The sequence below is a fragment of the Ambystoma mexicanum genome, chromosome 9 (genome assembly GCF_040938575.1).
Source record: "Ambystoma mexicanum isolate Mex_15411 chromosome 9, UKY_AmexF1_1, whole genome shotgun sequence".
Lineage (NCBI taxonomy): Eukaryota > Metazoa > Chordata > Amphibia > Caudata > Ambystomatidae > Ambystoma > Ambystoma mexicanum.
In genome coordinates, this window is record NC_090931.1 from 1,500,020,102 (window position 1) to 1,500,039,569 (window position 19,468).

General features: G+C 44.6%; 1 protein-coding gene across 1 annotated transcript in view; it reads right to left on the bottom strand.

Annotated features, from left to right (window-relative positions):
* The window catches only part of LOC138489321 (zinc finger protein ZFP2-like), a 42,411-nt gene that overhangs the window by 22,325 nt on the left and 618 nt on the right, over positions 1-19,468 (bottom strand). The gene's annotated exons all lie outside the window — the stretch shown is intronic.

Below are 19,468 nucleotides of genomic sequence, written 5' to 3' on the forward strand. Positions count from 1 at the left end.
AGCAACCAGCAACCATGCACAGTGGACGTGCATGTGGTTGGGGATGTGGGGGCACCACCATGTCGACGGGTACGCCCCGCCGTGTTGCAACGTTGTGCAGGACACATGCTGCCACAATGATCCTGTACACTACTAGTGGTGCATATAGTAGCTCTCCACCGGAGTGGTCAATGTGTGCTCCACTATGCCCCTAGTTGCAATATGAGCTGCATTGTATCTTACCTGGGGTGGTGTGGTGGGGTTCCGTATTGGCATCATCATGTAGGTGCTGAGTGGGTAGGCACTGTCCACTGCGTAGTTGAGATGGTTTGTCAGTGGTGTGTTTTACTCTGTGTGAGACATGCATGCATTTGTAGGGCCATTTGTACTCACCAATGAGCCATGTGTTTCCATGCCTCCCAGCTTCCAGGGCCCGGTGTAGGGGTGACAATCTGTATTTGTAACTATTGTGGGTCGACCCTGGATAGTTGGCATATACAGAGGTGATGTTTCCCTTTGCATCACATGCAACTTATAGGTTGATGGAATGCCAGTGCTTGCGATACCGATAGATGTGCTGAGTGACCCTAGGTGGACGTAGGGCCACATGTGTAAAATCTATGGCACCAAGCACTTTAGGGATACACATATTCCATATCCTTACTGCACCATTCCTTTAGCATATAATGTAACTAATTTAGCATTTGATGAAATAGTATAAAGTGATTAATGCAAGTATAGAAAAATAGGGATGGAGTAATGAATAATACATTTGTTAATCGTATTATCACTTTTTTAAAAACATTTGCAAAGTGCTGTCAAAGTGCATAGTGCAAACAATATCAATCAGTAAAATACACAATGCCCAACTCCAATTCCTCTTGATATTAGTCTCAAATGCCAAAATGTCCTGTACGTAAAGTGCATAGTGCTAGCAGCGTACATAAGGTGCATAATGCATGAAATGTTAGGACCCAAATCTAAAATAATCAACCACTACCAGGACAAACAGCCCCAATCTACATATTAAGAAGACGGGACCATGTTTGGAACCAGAGAGATCTGAATAAAGTGACTAGTGCATAGCAACAGCATACCATTTCGATTTCTGATCCGTACTGGCCATGGATCTAGCATATTAGCAATTTAACAATTCAGTCCCATTTTCCGATCCTCAAAACATATGTACTGAGGCTTAAAATGAAATCATAAAAACAGTGGCAAGTAAAGATTAAATTGGTCATATAAATTTGCCTGCCTCCATCAATAAATCTTATCACATATTTCACCAATTTAAAACAGCGTGTCTTTTCCTGCGCACCAGTGAGCCCTGTTTGATTTCATGAATACGTGTTGTAAGCGCACGTGTGTGCGTTGCGAGTATTTTACTGTGGTACTTCCCACGTAAAGCCCACATTTATGCTTGCTGTTCCCCATTCCACATGTACCGCCCCCTTTTTAGGTGATGCTGAACGTCTCGCGCAAGGCGTTCTCGGTGTCACTGTGACCTGTTAAGCCCACGCGGATTCCGCGCACATCTAAGATAAGCCACGCACAATGAGTTCCATTGGCAGTGGGAAAAATCTGCATCCACTGCAGTCATAAACTTCTTCAGGTGACCGGGCAAAAGCCCATACGACATGTAACCCAAATGTAGACCTCCATAATGCACCACAACAACTTCACCAGTAACGATGGAGGCCACATATCTGCAAAGGTGAACCATCCGACCAAACCTGCATGCATCGAGACTGGCCCACAAAGCGTCCACTCCTGTCGGGAACCGGATCCCACGATGTATCCCTTGACATCCTAAAATGTCAGGGGGCTCCTTCAGGGAGAGACTTTCCCCCAGAGAGCACGGTCTGCAGAATAGAATCAACCTGCCAGACCAGGGGCTCAGGTGAAAAGGCAAGGCAGAGACAGATCTTAAGTGGGAGAAAACACATAGGTACACTAGTCATGTTATGGGAGAACAGAAAATAACGATCCTCCCATAACACACTCCCCAACTCTTACCTTTAGTCCAGAATGGCAGGCTAGAAACCTACGTATGCTGCACCTGGCCTTGGGTGGCGCAAAAGACATGCCTGGTGATGTGCAGGATCCTTCTTTGCATGGAGTTCTGATGATGATGACCTGACCCGGGCGGAACGAGGGGCAACTAAAGAGGCCAGAGTCAATGTGAGTTCACAACCAATCCAAATGAAGTGAAGAAAGTTCCCAGTGCAATCAGTTTGGAAGATGAAAAAAGTCACAAATTACAGTCAATCCATGGAAAAGAATCAGAATGCAGTCCAATACTTGCAGTGTCCATGCAGATGTATCCAGTGAGGCGGTGGGAGATGAGAGAACTGAGCTAGCAGCAGAGGTGAGAAACACAAGTGGAGTGACGCCGTGGGAAGTGTCCAACAGCTGTAGTCAAAGAGTGCCAGAAATGAAACTGTAATATGGAACACCAAAGCAGAGATACCACAGGTGCAAAAGAATAAGTGTAGAGCTGTGCGCAGGGAAAAAAGGCATCTAAAATGTAACGTTCGACAAGAAGGCAATCCGATAACGCTAGCAAGGGGTCAAAAGTCCGGGAGAGCAGCTGAGGGGGAAGGGAAGCCGGGCATAGAAACAAGGGATTAGGAAGCAATGGACAATTCCGGGAAAAAAACAGATGTCCTGGAAACCGGGTATTCAATTGACGAGAAGCAAAACAGTAACAAACACAGCAACCTTGCCGGGCGAACGCGACGGTTAAAGAGCGTCGCCCGGCAACTACAAGGAAGCTTTAACCTACTGCTCCTGTACTGCGCATAAGGCGCGATGATGTAGTTTGACTGTAGGGCTGCAGCGAGATGTAGTTCTGAATGGAGATCATCTCTGGGAAAGACGCCAAGGCACCTGCCATTGTCTCCGTGTTACCGGGAGGAACTTTCTTCCACAGCGTTTCCGGACAACTCCTTCCAACCTGAAATTAGCAGCAATGCCTCTTTTCACAGCATACCTGTACAGATCTTGTACACATGTATCACCCACGATCAGCACTGTGCATCTCTCCATGTCCACCAACCTCATTACACAGAGAGTATTGGGAGAAAGTAGTACCGCTACTTCCTGTGAACGACACCTTTGACACATGATTCCATAATTCCCACAGTTCCATTGGCATGCCCACCATGCTGAGAATGGCCGGATGTGGCACGTGCGGTTTCCCAGCTAAAGTGAGGGCTGCACCCCAGTAAAGCAGGGGCAGTCCTTCTCCTCTCTCCAATGTTCTTGTTCCAGCACTCCCTCACTGAGGATTGTGAAATATTCACACATGCACCAATCACAGCCAAGAAGGCTGCATTCAACACTATCATTTATGTACAACACTCTTTATTTACCGTTCAACACTCAGAGTACATGTTGCGTGTGCTTCCAAATCACCTTCCTTACAAAGGTGTGGGAAAAAACCCACAATGTCAGCATCCAAAATCGCCCAGAGCGGCACCCATCACGCCTTTGACCATGCACAGAAGAGTCTACTGCTTGCCGACACCCATCACAACATAAGGGAGCCATGCATGAGAACATGTGGCCATAAACCACAATCCACAAACGTAACATAGCCAGCAGCACTTCTAACCAACCCCAGCACCACAACACAGCGATGCCTGGAAACATGTCAGAGTTAGCAGATTCTACAAACATACGCCACCCCTACCCACTTCCATGCACAAAGTATTATGTAACTGCAACCAAACCGCACACTCCTCACAACATTGGGCCTACTCCCAAGAAGCTGCACAAACCGGAATGTCCAAGCACATCGAACATTCACTTCAACCCTACCCCCTTGTATACTGACAGTGTTCTAACACTGCATCCAGTGGGCACACTGCAAGACTTTTCACCGCACAATCTCCAGCCATACACCGAAAACCATGGGATGTTCCAACAATGACCGCACCCATGGAACCAACAATATATGAATGTCAGCGCACTTCTGGTGCTCTATGAAGAGTAAAATGTATTCCACAACCATTCTGTGAAGGTGACCACCCCCAGAGATGCAGTCAAAACTGCATTGCTGCAGTGGGTGTTAAAGGTATCAACCGTGATGGGTATGATTCCCGTTAAGATACGTATCAATCACTTCCTCGAATATCACATAGGTATAAAGAGCGAAATCCTACCTGTTCTTCTGTAATGCCTTCAGTAGGTAAGAGCGATTCACCCAGCGCTCCCTCACAGTGTGCAAAGGTGTCGACACTGCGTGAAAATGGCGGGGAAACCCTCAAGGGGAAGAAAACCCAGAGACGGTGGTGAAGAAGAATCAGATGCGGACTGTCTCCTGTGGACTTCTCACGGAGGGTGTTGTTCTCCGTCACGTTGTCCGTAGTAGGCTAGGAGTCTTGTGGCTATAACGAGAAGTAACAGTTAGCAAGGGGAACAGAAACAAAATAAAGTATGGGGGGAAATAAAGTGGAAGACTCTACCCTGGAAGGCTAATCGAAGTCGGAGCAAGGTTTGCTCGAGGTCCAATGGAAGAAATGACAAAGGAAAAAACTGCTCGGCAAATGGATCCGCGTTCGGGAAGAAGGGTTGGTTGGGTATTGTAGTTCGGTATTGTCTCGATCTAGCAAGTGCTGGGAAAAAGGGGGAAGGTAGGTTAAACGAGTGCAGGGATAAACAGAATGCTGGAAGGTGGCAGATAAGGTAAGGTGTTTACCTATGCGAACGGGATCTGGAGGTTGGACAGGATCACGTAGTTTGTGAGAGAGTAAGGAGAGATTGGGAGTGAGAAAAGGAAGGTAAATGTGTGTGTCTGTGAGGATTGCACGTTCGTAAGGATTAAAGGTCCCTAGGAGCGATACTCACGGAGCGCAGTCTCTTGACGGAAGCAACGCGAAGCTGTCCTGTGTTGAGAGCTGGAAATACTTTCTCTTCGAGGATGGGCGGAGTCGGTTCTCTGGTCTCCTGAACCACTGGACCAACCCCCTGTGAAATAGTGGCCATTTTGGGAGTAGGAGATTGAAGATTAGCAACGTGACGCCAGCGGCGCCATAGGGAAAGGCGCCGGAGAATCCTGTGCTGACGAGGAAATGTAACAGTATGCCCCCTTTTATGGGAGACAAAACCCGGTTTGCCAGGATGAAAATGATAAAATGTTCTTATCAGACGAGGAGCATGTACAGCCACGGTGGGTTCCCAAGACCTTTCTGCAGGTGAGTAACCTTTCCAATCCATCAAAAATTGCAAGGTACCTCTTCTATAGCGTGAGTCGCAGATACCTGATACTTCATATTCAAGACCATCGTCTGTAAGGATCGGAAGAGGGGTACTGGTAGGCTGTGGATGGAATACGTTCCGGAGGTCTGGTTTCAGTTGAGAGACATGGAAGGCCGAATGGATGCGCTTCCACGAGTCTGGCAACTGAAGTTGAAAGGCAGCAGGTCCTTTTTGCTTAATCACCCGAAAAGGACCAAAGAATTTAGGTGACAGTTTTGAAGAGATTAGTCTCTTGGGGAGGAACTGGTTAGACAACCATACCCGAAGTGCAATGTCTGTCCGCTTGTTCTTTGCTTCGGAGTTGAGTTTCTAACAGGGCCTTCCGGGCTAGTTCCTGTCCTTCTTGTATGGTTTTGACCATACTGTCGATGTTAGGAACGAGTGAGGAGGATAATCCACGAGTAGGAAATACTGGAGGATGAAGTTCATAGGTACAAAAGAAAGGGCTGAGATGTGTAGCCGAATGTGTGCTGTTGTTATAGGCAAACTCCGCTAAGGACAGAAGTCCTCTCCAATTATCCTGTGCGGCAGAAATGTAACACCGCAGTTAACCCTCAAGAGTTTGATTGAGCCGTTCCGTCTGTCCGTTCGTTTGAGGATGAAACCCGGAGCTCAAGGCTCTGGATATTCCTAGGACATGGCAAATGTGTTTCCAATATTTGGAGGTGTACTGGGGCCCTCGATCTGATATGATCACTTCCGGAAGTCCGTGAAGAGAGAATATATGGTCTAGAAACACCTGCGCCATCATGGGTGCAGAAGGGATAGCTGACAGAGGAATGAAAGGAGCCATCTTGGTGAGGGAGTCCACAGTAACCATGATGGTGTTACAACCTTCCGAAATTGGCAAATCCACTATAAAATCCGTGGAGATAATTTGCCACGGTCTTGTTGGTATTCTTGTGTTCACCAGTTTCCCTGAGGGTGCTTGTCGAGGACTTTTGGTTTGTAGGCATATGGTACAAGAGGAGATATAGTTCTGAACGTCCGTTCGGAGATTTGGCCACCAGTAATGCCTTAGTATCAGGCCTACGGTGCCAGCGTATCCTCGATGCCCGGCGTCTTGGAATCATGACATAGTCGTAACACTTCTTTGTGTGGGTTCTTGTCTGGTACAAAGACCCTTTTATCTCTACACAAGAGACCCACGTTGGGGTGTTAGATGATATTTAGTTACGAGTTCTGGATGAGATGATTCCCACTGTCTGGTTGCTGCTTCTATCTTCTGCAGAAAGTCTCGTACGACTGGGATGAAGACTGTCTTGCGAAAAATAGGTTCAGGGTGGAATAGTGTTTCTTCCACAGGATCTCTTCGAGACAAGGCGTCTGCCTTTAAATTGGTTCTGCCAGGTATAATTGAAAAATTGACACGAAATGGGGAAAAAATTGAGCCCATCGGGCCTGACGGCTATTGCACGTCTGGGCATATTGTAATATGCGTAAGTTGTGGTGATCAGTCCGGACCTCTACGGGGAATCGGGCTCCCAATAACAGATGCCTCCATTCTTCAAAGGCATGTTTGCTTGCCAAGAGTTCTTTTTCTAAAACTGTATAGTTGTTTTCGGCGGGTGTCAGAGTCTTTGATAGATAAGCTACGGGCTGTTCAATGTCATCGATTCCTGGTTGTAGGAGAATGGCTCCTAATGCCTGATGGGAGGCATCTGTTTCTACAATGAATCTCTTTTCTTGGTCGGGTATGATCAGGATTGGTGCCTTGGTGAATAGTGTCTTTAGTTGATCAAAAGAGTGTTGTATCTCTGCATTCCAAAGAAACGGTACCCCTTTCTTGAGGAGATGTGTTAAGGCATGAGTCAGGTCAGAAAAGCGGGGAATGAATCTTCTATAAAAATTAGCGAATCCCAAGAATCTTTGAATGTCCTTGGTGGATTTGGGAACAGGCCATTCAGTGATGGCTGACACCTTGGAGGGATCCATTGCAATGCCTTTCCCCGACAAAATATACCCAAGGTATGCTACTGATGATTTATGGAATGCGCACTTCTCTATTTTGCAAAAGAGATGGTTTCGCTGGAGACGTGAAAGTACTTCTTGAACATGGGATATATGTTCTGCTAAAGATGAAGAAAAGATCAATATATCATCGAGATAAATGATTACATAATGTAAGGATATATCTGCGAAGATGTGGTCCATAAACCGTTGGAAGACGGCAGGTGCGTTAGACAGCCCGAAGGGCATGACTCTGTACTGGAAATGACCAAAAGGTGTATGGAAGGCCGTTTTCCACTCGTCTCCCTTCTTTATGTGTATTAAATGATATGCTCCTCGTAGATCCAGTTTGGTATAGATGTTAGAGCCTCGAATTGCCTCCAGGATATCCGGAATGAAGGGCATCGGATATTTATCTGGCACAGTGATCTTGTTTAATCCCCGATAATCTATGCACGGACGGAGTTCCGTGGTATTTTTCTTCGGTATAAAGAAGAGGGAGGCTGCTGCTGGGGAGGTGGATTCCGTAATAAGACCATTTTGGAGATGTGTTCTTAAGTATTCCTTTAGTACCTCCTTTTCTTTAGCTGATAGTATGTACATACGTCCGAATGGTAGAGGATTGTTAGGTACCAGATCTATTGCACAATCGTCTCTTCTATGTGGAGGTAATTCAGAATATTCGTCTTGTGTAAACACTGAGCGAAAATGCTGGTATTCGGGAGGGAGCATTGATATTTGATTCAGCTGAGTTTTTTCAAGGGTTGGGGCAGTTTCCCGATTTCCATTGGACTGAAGGGAGGTTGTTTTTAGACACCTTCGGACACAAGTCTCGGAACCCAGGAATAGAGTACCCGCTGTCCAATTTATGTAGGGTTTATGGAATTTTAGCCAAGGAAGGCCCAGGATGACAGGGTAATGAGCTGTTCTTATTATGTCCAATTATAGGGACTCTTGATGGGAAGCGATGGTCATGACCAGGGCGTCTGTTTGGTCTTTAATGGGCCCGGAAATTAGCGGGCTACCATCTACGCTTTCCACCGGGACTGATATGGTCTTTGGATTTCTGGGAATGTTGTGTTTCTGAGCCCAAGAATCGTCGATGAAATTACCAGCGGCTCCACAGTCTACCAGAGCGGGCACGTTCTCTAAGCGGAGGTTGTCCCATGAGAGGGATATCGCTAGAACTACCATCCTGTTATCTGATGTCTGGGTAGGGGTTTCCGTACAAGTAGTAAGGAGGGAACTGTTTGGAGATGTCGTACCCTGCACCGTTGTTCCCCCTCACGGCTGGGCACTGGCGTTTCACGACTTCTTAGTGGGAATCAGATGGCACTCTTTGACTGTATGTGTATTTGAGCCACAATACATACAGAGTCCGAGAGACTTTCTCCTAAAACGTTCCTCGAAGGAAAGGGGACCGCGAGCAGCTCCTAACCGCATAGGTTCCTCTACTGTCACAGTCTTACTAGCTGGAGTGCTTCCTTCAAGATTCAGTCGATTGTGTCTACCCTTTCTCTTCTCCCGGTTTCTCTCCTGAAGTCTATAGTCTAATTGCATTACCAAGGAAATAAATGCGCTCATATTAGGTGGACGAGGTACTCGTGAGACTTCGTCCTTTAGTTCCTCGGACAAGCCTCTCCGAAATATGGTCATCTGAACGACATCCGCCCAGGTGGTATCTGCGGCCATCTGCTTGAAACGGGTTATGTACGAAAGAAGATCTAAGGAACCCTGTTTAAGATCCAAAAGATGCTCTTGGGCGGCTATGGTGACATCTTGTCTCCCGAACATGTTCCTTATGCTGTTGCAAAAGGTGGGGTAAGAGTCTAGAATTGGGTTGTTGCTGGTCACCAAGGGGGTGGCCCAAGCTAAGGCTGCTCCGGTCATTTGTGATATCATGTGACCGATCTTGTCCCTGTCTGTTGGGGAAAAGGCTGCTTTGAATGCAAATTGGATGGTGCAGGATTCGAGATACTCCTTTACCTGATGGGGATTGCCATCGAATCTGCCGGAGGGAAGGGGACCTGGTGGGACTTCTGAACTCTGAGCAGATCGACCCACTTGGTTCTTTAAAGCTGGTTTTCTTGTTTGAGAAATTGCACTTCTGCAGACAAATTCTGCATGGCGGCCACTAGTTATTGGACTGTTGTTCCATTTCGTGTCTCTGATACCTATGTAAAGAGGTGAGTGGTTCGTATCCTTTCTTTTGGGCGTTGCTTGCTGTTATGGGTATCAACTGTGATAGGAATTATTCCCGTTAAGATACGTATCAATCACTTCCTCGAATATCACATAGGTATAAAGAGCGAAATCCTACCTGTTCTTCTGTAATGCCTTCAGTAGGTAAGAGCGGTCATCTCACAGTGTGGAAAGGTGTCAACACTGTGTGAAAATGCCGGGGAAACCCTCAAGGGGAAGAAAACCCAGAGACGGTGGTGAAGAAGAATCAGATGCGGACTGTCTCCTGTGGACTTCCCACAGAGGGTGTTGTTCTCCGTCACGTTGTCCGTAGTAGGCTAGGAGTCTTGTGGCTATAACGAGAAGTAACAGTTAGCAAGGGGAACAGAAACAAAATAAAGTATGGGGGGAAATAAAGTGGAAGACTCTACCCTGGAAGGCTAATCGAAGACAGAGCAAGGTTTGCTCGAGGTCCAATGGAAGAAATGACAAAGGAAAAAACTGCTCGGCAAATGGATCCGCGTTCGGGAAGAAGGGTTGGTTGGGTATTGTAGTTCGGAATTGTCTCGATCTAGCGAGTGCTGGGAAAAAGGGGAAAGGTAGGTTAAACGAGTGCAGGGATAAACAGAATGCTGGAAGGTGGCAGGTAAGGTGTTTACCTATGCGAACGGGATCTGGAGGTTGGACAGGATCACGTAGTTCGTGACAGAGTAAGGAGAGATTCAGTGTCTCGCGGGATGAAACCCTGGGAGTGAGAAAAGGAAGGTAAATGTGTGTGTCTGTGAGGATTGCAAGTTCGTAAGGATTAAAGGTCCCTAGGAGCGATACTCACGGAGCGCAGTCTCTGTTGACAGAAGCAACGCAAAGCCGTCCTGTGTTGAGAGCCGGAAATACTTTCTCTTCGAGGATGGGCGGAGTCGGTTCTCTGGTCTCCTGAACCACTGGACCAACCCCCTGTGAAATAGGGGCCATCTTGGGAGTAGGAAATTGAAGATTAGCAACGTGACGCCAGCGGCGCCATAGGGAAAGGCGCCGGAGAATCCTGTGCTGACGAGGAAATGTAACAGTGGGAGTGGTAAAGGCCTTGGCTTTCGGGTGCATGGCCGACAACCTTTGGCTATGCACCCAATATTCTAGGCCTTGGCCGCACCCACTGCAATGTAATGCAGCCATGCATGGCAACATGTCATCAAGTACCACAATTCACACACATACCACCATCATACGGCTATGCATAGAATGAATCAGCTTCTACCAGAATCTACAATCTTAACACAGCCTCCGGCGCCCCTACCCACTTTCATTTACATACAATGGTGTTCCTGCCAACCCAACCAACCAAAAGTATTTGCATGTCAGCTGACTTCTGATGCTCTATCAAGTATACAATGTGCTCTACAACCATTCTATAAAGGTGAGGAGTCTGTGACAGATGCAGTGTAAACTGCATTGCTGCGGTGGGTGTGGGCAAGGCCTAGATTATCGGGTGTATGGCCTATGGCCTTTAGCCATGCACCCAATAGTCTAGGCCTTGCCCACACCCACCGCAACATAATGCAGGAATGCATAACATCATGTGCTCATCTACCACACTGCACACACGTACCACAGCCACCACCACTACTACCAAACCTCCACACCGTAATACAGCTATTCATGGAAACATAACACATCCTCTGGCACCCATACCCACTTTCTTTCACATTGTATGTCTCCCAGCTCTCTATTCAGTACAGAAAAGCAATACATCATACTGCAGTACAGAAGTCACAACTCCGCACAATGGACACTATGCAATCTGATGCGATATGCAGTTTAGTCCGTCTCCACTTCTATGCACAAATGAAGAATTGCACCCACTTCACACACTGCAGTATCCATGCACATAGAAGGTGCACTTCATCGCTATCCTCTACAATACTGTCAGTATTTCTTTTTTTAAAAAAAATATTTTGTATTAGTTTTACAACATGAACAATCAACATAACCCCCTCCGTCCCCCTTCCTCCCCCGCCCCCCCCGGAATGTCCACCGTTCTATTTAGCTTCTGTTTGCAGAGTCAGTGACTTATCTAAACATATCAAGAATTCTAATTGTATGTGGGCATTTTAGAAGGTGACCTTTGAGGGGGGCGGAATGAGATGTGGAAGCACAAACTGAAAAAGTTTTTTGTCACCAAAGTGATACGTTTAAATGGAAGTTCCTGCTTACTGTACCACAACCAATTACTGCGTGTGGGTTAAAATGTTTTTGGAATAAAATTGCCATCAAACTGGCATCCTAAGTTTTGAAAACTAAGGCCACCATCTGCAGTGTTTGCTGGAAACAATGCTTCTGAAGGTGTATGGGAGTAGTGGTTCTCATAAATGGATTGCAATATGTTGCTTCAAAGAAAGAATGTTTTGGCTTCTGAGTGAAGGCCACATGAGTTGCTTCTTTGGTTGAACGCTCAATAGGCCCGCACATCTGAGTGAGTGTATAAGGGGCAATTGTTTTTTTACCTTGAGCCAAAGAGAAACTTACTACCAATTCACGGAATGAAAGGGTCGAAAAAAATAGCAATTGATAACTTTACTTTTTAAAAGGTTTGTAAGGGACATGGACTATCAGTATACGAAGATTCTTCGATGCAAATACATTGGTGTTTGGCTTGCACAAACAGAATCGAGGCAGTAAATATTATGTAAGTTTACTTTTGCCCACTCTACAGCGACCCGCGCTTTATTGTTACATTACCGCACATCTAATTGTGCCAATATAATTGCTGTATTATCTTTCTGCGCGGTTACATTTTTCCTGTAATATTGCAGAGTTCCCAGGTTGTACATTTGTAGGGTATGACTGTACTCATCCCTTTTTAGCATTCATATTTCCTATTTGAAACGTTACCTTTGGCCACATTGCTTTGTGTATACCTTTGCCTGTTTTTTTGGTCTTCTTTGAAATCACGAGACGTAATTTTTTTTAAATTGTGCATTCTTTTTCATTTCATAATTGAATTATCCTCTTCCTGTGTAGTTGCCATTTTTTTCTCTTATGGCGCATGTCAAATCTTGCCGTTTGTAGCCTGCCACTATAGGTACACATGGACATTAGAAACAAATGTTATGTTTGAACACGACATTTGTGTAGTCCTTTGCACATTTTTTGTGTCTTTTTTAAAATTGTTTGGTAAAGGTTGGTTATTGACACGTATTTTCTGTAACCTTTCCCGCCTAGGTACATATTGCCGTACTGTGCGTGCCATGGCTTCCAATTGCCGAGTGAAGGCTTCTTCGGACGGCAAATACAACTGCTGGTGAGCGGTTGCCTGTCCATAACAATTATGTGGAATGAGACTGTAAGCCCCCTTTGTCCGTACGCTGAACTCGCTATTCCATTTGTGATGTCATCTTTGATGTCCTGGGTGTTACTGTTAGCAGTGCACAGTGGTGCGAGCAGTTATGGTTGCTTAGCATACCATAACTGGTGAATTTCAGAGGGTTTTCGGTTTTACTTGGAACCATAATTTGACGTTTGTATTATGTCACGTTTGTAAAAAATTTAGTGAATTTCACAGGTTTTTAGTAGCGCAACTTAACCATAACGTCCCCTTAACAAAGTTTTTGTTAATATATATATATATATATATATATATATATATATATATATTTATTATCACACGGCCTGCGGTAGCGGCCCTGTAGTCATGGTCAAGTTGCTCACGTAGAACACTTTTTCGGCGGCTTATAACTTCGCCCCCACTGGATGAATCCTCATGTAACTTTGAAGAAAAAGTATAAAAGTATATTGCCAGTCAGATTGATTCTGCAAAGTTTGGTTTTGTGCAGGCAGGGCAAAGTTATGGGGGGTTCCAAAACATGTGTGTTTTTTCCCATAGGCGCAATGGAAAACAAATTTTGCTCACGCCTAGAGCCCAAACCGCATGACGGTTTTTTACCATATTTGCGCTAGGAGCGGCGGCTTGGTCCTGAAAACTTGCTTTTGTAAATTTGGAGTAAATCCGTTCAGTAGTTTTGGTGATATCTGGGTTTGGTCTGCGGACCCACCCCCCTGTTAGGTCTGTGGACATGCCTCCGATTGGTCCCGAGGGCAGCATGATGTCCGCAGACATCGGATGCACCCGCTGATTGGATGGTGAAAAACATGAGCTTTGTCAAAACATTTGAAACGGTCACCATGTTGGATTCACAAACAGCGCCCTTATTCCGTTGAAATCGCGGTGAAAACATTAAATAGCACAACATTGCACAAACTAATGAAACAATATATGGGCAGGTGAGGGGTGATGAGGATAGGATGGGATATGGCCACAAAAAGCCAAAAAACTAATGTTTTTTCATCTCCAAAGTCTGCAAACAGTTCAAGACAGCCTTGTGATGTTCGCAAACATCTCAGATGTTCAGGGGCATTCATACATATTTTGCATTACAGGGTTGTTGAAAAGCAGTTTTTGGATGGAGTATAACTTTGGCGCCACTCAATGAAACTGCCTGCAATTTTGTGATATTCTAGACGTGACCTTGAATTGTCCTACAATGTTTGGTGCTTTGCCAAGAGGGAACAAAATTAGAGGGTGGGGATCCCAAAATATTTGAAAGGCTTATACATTTGGTGCCGTTTTACGAATCTGCACAAATGTTTGCAAATAGATTTAACACCCAGATTTGAATGTGTTTGCAAAGTTTGGTGGGATTGTGTGAAGAGGTGGCAAAATTAGAGGGGGAGATTCAACATTAGATGGCTTATAGCTTTGTTGCCGTTTGATGAATGTACACAAAAGATTTTTGAAAGATTATAGACACAACCTTGCATTTTTCTGCAAAGGCTGAACAAATTTCAAATAGGAGCTAAGTTATAGGATCTTTTTTATGTACGCATATTTTGAAACTTTTCAAAAAATAAAGCATGCATGGATTTGCAGGAAAGTTGTTCAAGGAGCATTTGCAAGGACCTGAAAGCATGGTTTTGCAAATGAGTCTGTCTTTCATTCATTGAATAGTGTCATAATGTAGGTACAAAAAATAGTGATATACCTTTAGTGACTGAGGTACGGCCGGTGGCCATGGGCAGTGGGCAGATTGCCCAAATCATAATCTGGCTACTGGCCATGACCACGAAGTACTGGAAATGGGGTTAAAGTGGGCATGGCCACCATGGACTGGCTATGTGGTGAGGTTTTTCAAAATCAGGCTAGGTTTCAGTGGGAAAATAAGTTCTGCCGTGGCTAAGATTCTGTCCATGGCTACAGCCCAAAGTGCTGCACAGGATTGCATCAATAGATCGGCATGACTATTGCTCCATACACTCCGAAACAATGCTAATCAGCAGATAATTACCAAGCAAGCTGAACCAGGTGGTCACGAAGCCACCCCCTGAAATCATTACCAACCCTTATTTGGGACCATAGTGGGACAAGATATTGGAATTGGATGCTCGACTCATTTCCACAACCTCACAGCAATGACTGGTCCACATGGCTTGAGAAAGATTCTAGAGAGTCGAATTACATGTATGCTGACTTCCATCAATAAATGAACCATCAAGAATGGTTTTGAAGACTGCTTTATTACAACAGTTACTTATTGAATAACCCAGTGCTGAGGTGAACAGGGCTCACTCTCCTATTCGAAACCTAATACTATTCGACACCTAACACTTAAACAACCCCATCACCAGCAGCAGGGTAATCTGTTTAAAGTGCTAGATGAGGTGCAGTGATCTACCCATTCCACTGCCCTGCAATTACTTGATAATCATGTGCTCTGGGTTGATTATTGGGGCATGCAGCTTGGCCGAACCATAGGTTTGAATGGGAAGAAATATTCTGCTTGCGGCTACAGCCTGAAGTGCTGGACTGAATGACACCAAACCTGCGCGAGGAGCATCAGCAAGGACCTGAAAGCATGGTTTTGCAAATCGGGTTTGTGTTTTCTTTTTCCAACGTGTCCAAATATAAGCACATACAAATAGTGATATACGTTTAGTGCATGGACAATGGGCCTGGCCCTCGGCAAGGCCGAAAACCTACTTTGAGTTGCTTATTGGGGCATGCGGCATGGTCGAACATCTAGGTTGAAATGGGAGAACTATTGCGGCAAAGTTGTGCGAGGAGCACCAGCAAGGACCTGAAATAATGCTTTTGCAAATGTGTCCTGTGTTTTATTTTTTGGAAAGTGTGGAAACGCAAGTACAAAAAACAGTGATATAGCTTTTCTGCTGGGGGAATTGGCACAAAAAATTGTGATATAAGTTTGGTGCATGGAGAATGGGCCCGGCCCTCGGCAAGGACAAATGCCTACTCTGATTTACTTATTGAGGCATGCGGCATGGCCGAAGCTGCAGGTTTAAATGGGGAAAATAATCTGCTTCCAGCTGCAGCGAAGAGTCCTGGAAAGGATTGTAGAAAAGTTATGTGAGGAGCATCAGCAAGAACCGGAGAGGCTGCTTTTGAAATCTGTTCTGTGTTTTACTTTTTTGAAATTGTCAAAACGTAAATACAAAAATAGTGATATAACTTTTGTGCCGTGGGCAGAGGGCCTGGCATTCGGCAAGGACAAATGTCTACTCTGATTTGCCTATTGGGGTATGCGCTGCTGATAACTCAGATAAGTATGAGTTTCAAAACATATGTTTGCTAATAGAAGTTTATAGTTCTTTCATATATATTAAAGAGGAATTTTTAATAATTTATATACAGTGATGTAACATTATGAAACATTTTCACTTATGGAAATGTATTCAAAATGCAGAAAAAATGTTGTTAAAGGGATGTTATATTTAGGATGTACCCCACCCATGGCACTCCTCTGCCCCAGCAGTTAGCTAGTGGCCTCCCACCTTAGCACTTCCCTCCTGGGCTCCAATGAGCACTTGCCCATTCGTACTACCCCTTCTATTTATGCACTTCTCTCATTGCACAATGCATATGTGCATTTGTTAAGTGGCTGTTGGTGTGTGGGAGTTTAATATGTTGATAGGGTTGCTAATGGAAATGTTGGAGAATCTTATTGTGTCTAACTACTTTACTGAGAAATGTTAAGTAAATGGAGTCTATAAGCTTATTTTAGTTAGTTCTAATTTTTAACTGTAAAACGTGGTTCCTAAAATGAACCTTGTTTTTTGGTGTATTATTTTGTATTTTGTTTTGTAGGACAGGCCATGAAGTAAGGTGGGGGAGGGAAGTGGGGGAAGGGGATCCAACAACAGATAAGGAGGGAAGGTGCATAGGGCAAGATGTTGGGTGTGCATTAAATGTAAGGTAAGGGCAGTGTTTCTCATGCTCCTTGATTACAGCCTTGAAAGCACTTCGGAAATGCTCCCTCCTGCAGAGTGGTGTGTTGCAGTATATACAGAGTACTGTTGTCTTGGAAAATATAGATCGACAGCCTCTTGTATGGCTTGCAAAGTAGCAGGTGGGATCGTGTTCCCTACAGGAGTGGCCTGTTTGGTGGCAGCATTCGTTGAGGAAGATGAGGTAGAAGAAGAGAGCCTACTCCTCCTGAGAAAGGAATAGCCTTTCTAAGGGCATCCCGGTGGTCAGATTTGATGTGGCGTCGCATAGAGGTGGTCCCTCTAGGATAGGTGTACTGCCCAGGTTGTCCGTGACTGACTACAATGTACTCAGCACATTTAACCTTCGTAGCCTTAGCCTTTTGTACATTCCCAAAGGTAGTAAAAAAACAGCCACACCCATGATTCTCTATGGGTGCTGGAGGAACGCATTTCCTCTGTCTCATCTTCGTGGTCTTCTTGATTGTTTGGTTCATGATTGCACTTTTTCCCTTGTGTAGGCCCTCCAGGTGGTGGTGGTGGTGGCTCCTGTGGAGATGGCCATGGCTAATGCCATCTTTGACGTTAAATAACAGTCGTGCTAATATTGTCCCAATCATGTACTTTCTCCTGGATTGCAGATGGAAATCCAGTAAGAATAGGTCTAGGAGCCGTACAGGGGTAAATATTCAACTTGAAACTTCCTAGATAAGCTGAAAATGCAGTCTCGAACTGTTCGCAAAGCACAGACCCGTCCGCGAATGCCTCATTACACTCCACGCACACGTGGTCATGTGACACTGTTTGTGAACAATTACGTCAGATGTCCATGAACGTCAGCGAACAGGAAACGGTATGAAAAAGTTGCAGAAAGTTAATAGAAGTGTTAATAATGCTGCTAGGAGGTGGGGAATGGCATTATTTTTACTTCAAACTTGATAGATTGGCAGAAAATGCAGATATATTGGGGTAAATATGATATTAGGACGTTGAAGCACATTAAGGTGTACTGGTAAAAACCTATGAAACTCACAGGAAAAACGTTGTTAAAAAGGATATTGCGTTTACAAGTAAAACCGAAATCCCCCAGAAATTCAGCAGTTATGGTAAGCTAAGGAACCATAACTCACGCCACCACCATGCACAGCTAAGACCTACACCCAGGACATCAAAGATGACATTACAAATGTCATGGATGACAAAACATATGAAATTAATTCTGAAATGTCCCTACAGGGGGTGATAGCAACATGTTAGAGGTGATCAGGAGACCTCTCGTGAACTAATTAATGTATTAAAGAATGTAGTTACCTTAATAAAACTTTATATTGGAGTGTTGTTGATACAGGAACCTATTCACACATAAGCAATGGCTGCACCATGCACTATTGAAGTACAATATTTTTAATCAGGTAATTTAGGATAGTAAATTAATGAATACTACCTTAGAGTTTTGAGTAATGTTAAATATGACATACATAGCTATCAATTCAAGACTTACTACACACTTGTGTTTGTACAAACAATCCATATGAAGACTCACAATGCATACAAATGAGGGGCACATACAGGGAAACTAAAGTAAGGAAGAAAGAAACAACACTGAAAAGTTCAATAACGTTAAAGTGAATCTTCATGTATACAAATGAATTGTGTGTTTGAGGCCTGCTTATTGCCCCATGTGCATGCACCATTAACTGCAATCAAACTGTAAGGAAAGTACTTTAAGAACATATGAGAAGGTATCTAAATATATAGCACCTTTCCAATTTTTCAAATTCTTACTGACAGTGAACAAAAACAAGTGGCCCAGATATGTGATATCATCAGTGATGTCATGTCATCTTTGATGTGCGGGGTGTTAGTCTTAGCAGTGCATGGTGGTTGCACGAGTTATGGTTGCATAGCTTACCATAACTGGCGAATTTCTGGGGGGTTTTGGTTTTAATTGTAACCATAACATCCGTTTAACACGTTTTCACTGAATTTCATAGGTTTTTATTAATGAAACTTAACCATAACGTTCCTTTAACATGAATACATATATAAAACACAACTTCAGCTTTTTGGTGGCTTTTTGTCAGTAATACGTAAACACCCAACCAATCAGGGCATATCAAGAGTTTGAAATTGATGAGAAATTGAACATTTTTAAGACGCCCCTCAAACATGCACATGGGTGACTGCTTTCCCCAAAGCATTAAATGCAATAATTGTAGTACAAGGCATAGGGGCTCGCTCATTCAAAATGAATGTTTGCCTTGTAGTCTGCAAAGTGCCCATCATTTGGCTTTGACATACTGCTTATTTTTCCATTTGGGCTGAACATTGGGGACTACACATGTTGTTAAAGGGAACAATACAATGCTATAATCTAGACGAAAAAGATAGCAGCCCCTCCCTCTCGCTTTCAGATTTTCCTTCCTTTATTATTCGCCAATTACCCCTTTACGATAGTGCAGCCATGTGCCACATACCACCAGCTCACATTTTGACATTTTATATACAGACTCCCCCATCTGCCACCCTAGGCTGCACTCAGGCCATCTGGAAATATACACAGCACCCTGGCTTTGCAAAAAGGGATCCGTCTTTTTAGCTGTACCAATAGTGGATCTTCAGTCCTTCTGCAGGACGGCCAGCTCACGGCTGGAATCCTAGTGAGAGGCACCCTTCTGCCCCCAAGGACCAGGAGAGAGAGTGGTGCCCCAGACACATTGGGGTAATTACAAGTTTGCTGGTCCGGGAACTACGGTACCGGTAAGCTTGCCGGTACCATAGTTAACGGACCAGCAAACTACGAGTTCTGCTCGCGTTTGCG